This window comes from Schistocerca piceifrons, chromosome 7, assembly GCF_021461385.2.
Source record: "Schistocerca piceifrons isolate TAMUIC-IGC-003096 chromosome 7, iqSchPice1.1, whole genome shotgun sequence".
Classification (NCBI taxonomy): Eukaryota; Metazoa; Arthropoda; class Insecta; order Orthoptera; family Acrididae; genus Schistocerca; species Schistocerca piceifrons.
Genome location: NC_060144.1, coordinates 378,395,459 through 378,402,050, shown reverse-complemented (window position 1 = coordinate 378,402,050; position 6,592 = coordinate 378,395,459). Strand labels below are relative to the sequence as shown.

Here is a 6,592-nt window from a genome sequence, read left to right as displayed (position 1 = left end):
TCTGTGTGCTGGAGGGAACTTCTGATATTGCAACGCCGAGTGTGCTCTTTTCATTACTGGCCGACATGTAGGGCTTACGAACTAAAACTAAACTCCTCCGGAACAGGCCATGAAGACCCAACGGTATTGATCAGCCGCCGTGTGATCCTCACATCATAGGTGCACTGGATGCGGATATGGAGAGGCATTTGGTCAACACACCGCACTCCCGGCCGTATGCCGGTTTTCGAGACCGGAGCCGCTACTTCTCAGTCAAGTAGCTCCTCAATTTGCCTCACAAGGGCTGAGTACATCCTGCTTGCCAACAGCGCTCGACAGATCGGATGGTCACCCATCCAAGTACTATCCCAGCCCGACAGCGCTTAACTTCGGTGATTTGACGGGAACCGGTGTTACCACTGCGGCAAGGTCGTTGGCAATTTCTTTACGATCACCTATCTTAAATTCACAGTTGCTGTAATGACTGCATGAGACTCTTCTATAACTAGCTGGTGTCCAGTCATATGTTCATATGTGGTTAATGAATTTTCAGACCAAATTCCTGTTTGATATTTTGGAGGGCTTAGTTATTACGTTGGGGAAAGTAACTCTGCAAACCGTTCAGACTCCACCACTTAAAGTTATAGCACTGAATTTATAAATCATTAAGCACTCTTGAATAATTTGTTAATTGTAAATACGCTTTATAGAATAAATTAAGATGTTTATTGAAAGTTTGTTTCTATTAGTCACCTTCCATTCATATTAAAGTAAAGTTTTTATAAATCTCCACCCTAGGATCTGTAGTTGAAGCCTTATAAATCGCGTCATCTACTAAAATAACCCACATTGAAATTGTTAACTAACATCTTAAAGGGGTGCCCAGTTGACTACTAGTTCCCTGAAATCAGATAGCTTTTCGCACCCAGGGTGTTTTGCAACTTGTGGTCGGTTTCTATTCTTCTGTACATAAATTTCGTCAGTATATTGTAACAATACTTCTTACAAATATCATTCTGTAATATATATACTTAGCAACAGTTGCAGCCTTTGTTACTGGAATTATTGCATTATCCTCAAATCTGAGAATAATAGATGAAACAATGTAGTTATGTTATCCAGAATGAGATTTTCCCTCTGCAGCGGAGTGTGCGCTGATATGAAAGTTTCTGGCAGATTAAAACTGTGTGCCCGACCGAGACTCGATCTTGGGACCTTTACCTTTTGCGGGCATGTGCTGTACCATCTGAGCTACCGAAGCACGACTCGCGCCCGCAACTCACAGCTTTACTTCTGCCAATATCTCGTCTCCTACCTTCCAAACTTTACAGAAGCTCTCCTGCGAAACTTGCAGAACTTGCACTCCTGAAAGAAAGGATATTGCTGAGACATGGCTTAGCCACAGCCTGGAGGATGTTTCGAGAATGAGATTTTCACTCTGCAGCGGAGTGTGCGCTGATATGAAACTTCCTGGCAGATTAAAACTGTGTGCCCGACCGAGACTCGAACTCGGGACCTTTTCCTTTCGCGGGCAAGTGCTCTACCATCTGAGCTACCGAAACACGACTCACACCCGCTATTGACAGGTTTACTTCTGCCAGTATCTTTTAGGAAAATCTCTTAGGAGAATTCATTCCTCTAAAATCTACTCTGCCGCTGAATCTGTGAGCTATTAAAGCCACATTTTGCTACATTTCAGCCGTTTTCCCCCCTGTCCCTGCTATGTTCTTCCTCCCAAACAACCATTTACGCTTTATTTTTTGTCTAGTCTTCTTCCCTACTAACTCCATCGAGCCGCAAATACTGACGAACAGAACTTTCCGACACTTTGGTTAGACCTTGAGATGTGGCTGATTATCTAATGGACTGGGAGATCAGGGTATGGGGACAGCTCTCAGCTAATGGTCGGTATAAGCAACACAAGTGACAACTCAGGAACTGATCTGTGCTAATGACCCCATCTTGTGCTCCTAACAGATTGCCTAGGTAATAAAGTTTGGTGTGATCAAGGATGGCGTTGAGATACTTTAAGCTCTACGCTGTCAGTATTTCGATAGGATTATCACGTATATACAGCAGGGGATATATGAGGGGCCGTAGACCCGGTTATTGACGCTGGTTACTTGAACGGCTGGGAGCGTGTTGGAATGTGATTTTAAAGTGAACCCAGCAAAAATTAGTAAAAAATTATAACTGCAATAAACTCGATTAAGAAATGTTCGCAAATAAATGTATTTACTTTAAAATTACACTGAATTACTCTAATATCCGCATGCAAAAGGTTGATGACAAAAGAGCAATAAATTCATGTTGATTATAATCTTCAAATGAGTCTACGGTCGGGAATGCTACAAATGTTTATTAACGGGATACGTCCCCAAAAATTTCATAGCAAGTGCTATGCCGCCTACTGCACTCCCCTGACTTAAGCACTCGTGAGATCACCTCAGTTTCTAAACTGAAAGAAACAATTCATGGCATTCGCTTCAGAACTGCTACAAATTCATGGGGCAATATACCACGCCGCCTGAACTGTCAACAAGAAAATGGTTCAAATGGCTCTGAGCACTATGGGACTTAACATCTGAGGTCATCAGTCCCCAAGACTTGGAACTACTTAAACCTAACTAACCTAAGGACATCACACACATCCATGCCCGAGGCAGGATTCGAACCAGCGACCGTAGTAGCAGCGCGGTTCCGGACTGATGCGCCTAGAACCGCTCGTGCACACCGGTCGGCCGAACTGTCAGCACAACTGGCACTGCTGAGAGTATTCTACGACTTCCACAAAGCTGGTTACGCGTTTTACACAATGCTAAAGCCTACTTTGAAGGTCAGTAAAACTTTGAAATACGTATCTAGTTTGTACGAGCTGTAAATAAATTGTTGCCACTATTAAAGTTCCAACCCTCGTATGTACATAACCTCACATGCATAGATGGAGGCAAGCAAACGTAAGCTGTTGCTGATAAGTAACAGTAGGGTATTTCTGTATTTGTATGAGGTATGTGGGCTGTTGAACCAAACAGTTCTTCATAACCAAAATTCCGACCTAATACTTCCCGGTCGTTGTCTGTCTTAAGTGAGTTGGGAGTCGCGAGTTCGAGCGGCCAGTCAGTTGGAACGTGTTTGGAGAGCAGTCCGGACCTGCCAGTCGGAAGTTGCAATGCGGCACTATTGCAATCGGGCTGGAGCAGCAGTGAGGTCAGCGTCCACATGGCTCGCCCGACCATTGCCGCCACGCATCACTTGAACCGGGCTACGGTATTTGTGGATCGTCGGTAAGTCGTCCTACAGGACGACGCGTTCTGGCTTGCAGATCGTCCATGAGTCAGCTGTGTATACGTGTATCGACTCCCGCTTTGTCTTCGTGTGTGTTTATTTTCTGTTGGGTACCGTTCAGATTTTCGTGCAAGTGTTTGTCAGGTTGTGTGTGCAGTTGGCGTTATTTCTGAAACGTCCCCTTAGAAAAATTTATGAATTACTGTGCTTATAAACCTCTTACGTTATTGGATTTTCAAACAGCTGAGCAAAACTGAACGTACTCAGACATTTCTCTCTTTACTTATTCTGATCAACACTAAACTGATACACAATATTTTTAGCGCAACTCAACCTGACTTTCAATAATCCCTACAAATTAATGTCCCTGACTAACAATAACCTATACCTCTCTTGAATTCTTACCTCACAAAAATCTTCGTTACTCGAACTACTGCAATACAGCGAGCGCCACTACTGCCAGCTATATAAAAGATTCTAACTACTGAAGGCACTAACTACTGATAGGCATAGCTAGCAAATGAAAGATTTTGATAGAGAACAAACAATGTATTTACCTTAATAGTGTTCAAAGGTCATAACATATTTATAGCAGTTCATGATATCCAGTCTTACAAATTTACTCCGCCTCCAACTGAGCAACGCTACGCGCTGTTAACAGCCAACAGCCCAACACTACAATAGCGAATATTACAACAATGTCACCCAGCCACAGACTGCACACAGCACAGCCAGTGATTTTCATATAGAGCGCTACGTGGCGTTACCAATATAAAAAACTAAACAGCCTACTTACATTTCTACTGACGACTATTTTGGATGTTGTCGGCATTTTACGGAGTCGGACAGCTGCTGCGGACCAGGTAAGTTATCTCCGCACAGTGCAGTCGGCTGGGTCCACTGGCTGTCTCTGCGCAGAGTCGGAGTCTGTCTGTAGCTGTCCGATCGGTACGAGCATCGTCGCTCGCAGACCTAGGACGTGAACGTTGAGTGGTTCTGAGCATTACGTTGTTGATTCCGGCGGTGCTGTTATGGAGATCTTCCTGTGAGCAACAACGAGTGAAGTGTTCGAGATAGCCGCCGTCAAGTGGAATTGATCAAATTAATTTACCCATAGTCAAGTGCACCAGTGGAATTTTCTGCCTTGTGGCCGCTAGTGTTCTGGCTACCTGCTCCGGCCGCTAACGTAAATTCGGGCAGTGTTCATTTTGGGTGAAGTTAACCGTATTATCTTGTGTCGTAGTTAAGTGAACCAGTGGAATTTTCTGCCTTGTCGCCGTTAGTGTTCTGGGTCCCTGACCTGGCCGCTGATGTAGTTTTTAGGCAGTGCCTTTCCCTCACCTGTTGTTGCTCCCCAACATGATGTGTAGTTTTGGCAGCTCAGTTCACATACGCGTTTGCTTGGGGATTGTGGTACTTGTAATTTTTTTGTTTTTGGGGGGGAAGGGAGGTAGGGGGGCTGAATTCTCGTGTACTCCGTCGTGGTAAGCAAGCGGTCGGTCGGTCACCCGTGACTGTCTCTTGGTTTGGTTCGCACGAATTAAGTGTAGTTGGACTCACCATCTGCCTCGCCTAAGTGAACGAGGGCAGACCGATCCACTGGAGACTCCTGAGAGCCGTTCTCTTAATTGTCCTTCTGGCAGTGTTATGTTGTTATAATTTAACTGTATTTTATATTTTTCATTTGGCAAGGTTAGTTGTGAGCATTCAGCCCTGGAAACATGTTCTCAGATTTTCCTTCATGTCCAAACACTGTCGCCTTCTGCTCTTGAAAGGTTATTGTAAATTACTCTGAAAGATTTTACAAGTTATTGTGGGCCTTCCGCCGTTACAAAAGGGAAATTTTTAAACTTAATATATTGTTTCACCGATTGTTGCAATATGTATTTCCTTAATTTGCAGAATTTAACCTTGCGGCCTTCAGCCATCTTATTGCCTTTGTTATCTCTTTCTGTGCACGTTGTGGGCCATCAGCCATGTTAGCATCTTAAAACATTTTGGTCTTCTGCCGTCAGTAATAATCATAGTATATTTGAATTTTTTAAGATTTAATCCGGCGGCCTTCAGCCGCTCCGCATGCTGATCTCATATATGTATACGATTTATCTTATTCGTAAATTTAAACTGCGTGTCATGTCTTTTCAAAATTGGACTTATTCTAAAACATCTGTTTGGAGGCCTTCAGCCGCGAAGCAAATTTAATTCTTTCAAAAGAGTATTTGTGAACTAAAGGATAAATTACAGTTGTGAAATGTTCCGACCACAACTCCCTTGGCCCTTTCCACAATCCTATTTACCTGTGAGTCCTGCGTGATGTAGCGGGCGTTGCAGCTATAAACTGCGTACTATGTCCAGTTCCTGGGATTCGATGTAGTTTAATAAACGTTGCCCACGCAGTGCGCAGTATTTCTGTCTAATTACTTATTTAACTTCACAGAGAATCAAAAAGGCACTCAAAATAGCTTGCCGCATTTCAAAGTAAGATCAGTTGCACTGTGTGGGAACACACAAGACAGTTATGTATCTGTACAGATACCATACTCTCGTTGTAAGAGTCGAAGCACGTAAGTAGTCCTATGTACAATCGCTAAGCGGGTCTAAGATTTCCATTCAGTCACTCGTTGACCAGTGTGCTTTCGCAGTAGAAGATAGCTGAAAGAACGGCGAAGTTTTAAATTCGACATTTTCAAAATCATACACGCAGTAGAACTGCACAAACGTCCCGTCGTTTGACCACCTAACAGAGTCCCGTATGGATGACACAGCAATAAGCATTCCTGGAGTAAAGAAACAGCTGACAGAGTTGATAACAAATGAGTCGCCAGGTGCAGATGGAATCCCAATGCGGTTTTACAAAGAGTACCCCACGTCATTGGCCCCATACTTAAGCTCGCATTTATCGCAAATCTTTCGACCAGCGGGAAGTGCCAAGCTACTGGAAAAAACCGCACGTGACACCTGTACATAAGAAGGGTAAAAGAACGCACCCGCAAAGTTACAGACCAGTATACTTAAAATCGGTTTACTGCTGAGTTCCACAGTGTAATCTGAGTTCGAATATAATAAATTTCTTAGAGACCAAAAACCTCATCTCCACATATCAGCACGGCTTTAGAAAGCATCGCTCGTGCGAAGCCCAGCTCCCTCTTTTCTCGCATTGTATCCTGCCAACTACGGATGAATGGCCACAGGCTGATTCCTTATTCTCAGATTTCCAAAAATCGTTCAAGACGGTACCCCACTACAGACTACTAATGAAGGTACGTGCATACGAAATAGTTTCCCAAATATGTAACTGGCTCGAAGTCTTCTTAAGTAACAGAGCCCA

At 43.7% G+C, this 6,592-nt stretch overlaps 1 pseudogene; it reads right to left on the bottom strand.

Annotated features, from left to right (window-relative positions):
* Positions 1 to 299: 299 nt before the first annotated feature.
* LOC124709311 lies at positions 300 to 417 on the bottom strand (annotated as a pseudogene).
* Positions 418 to 6,592: the final 6,175 nt, after the last annotated feature.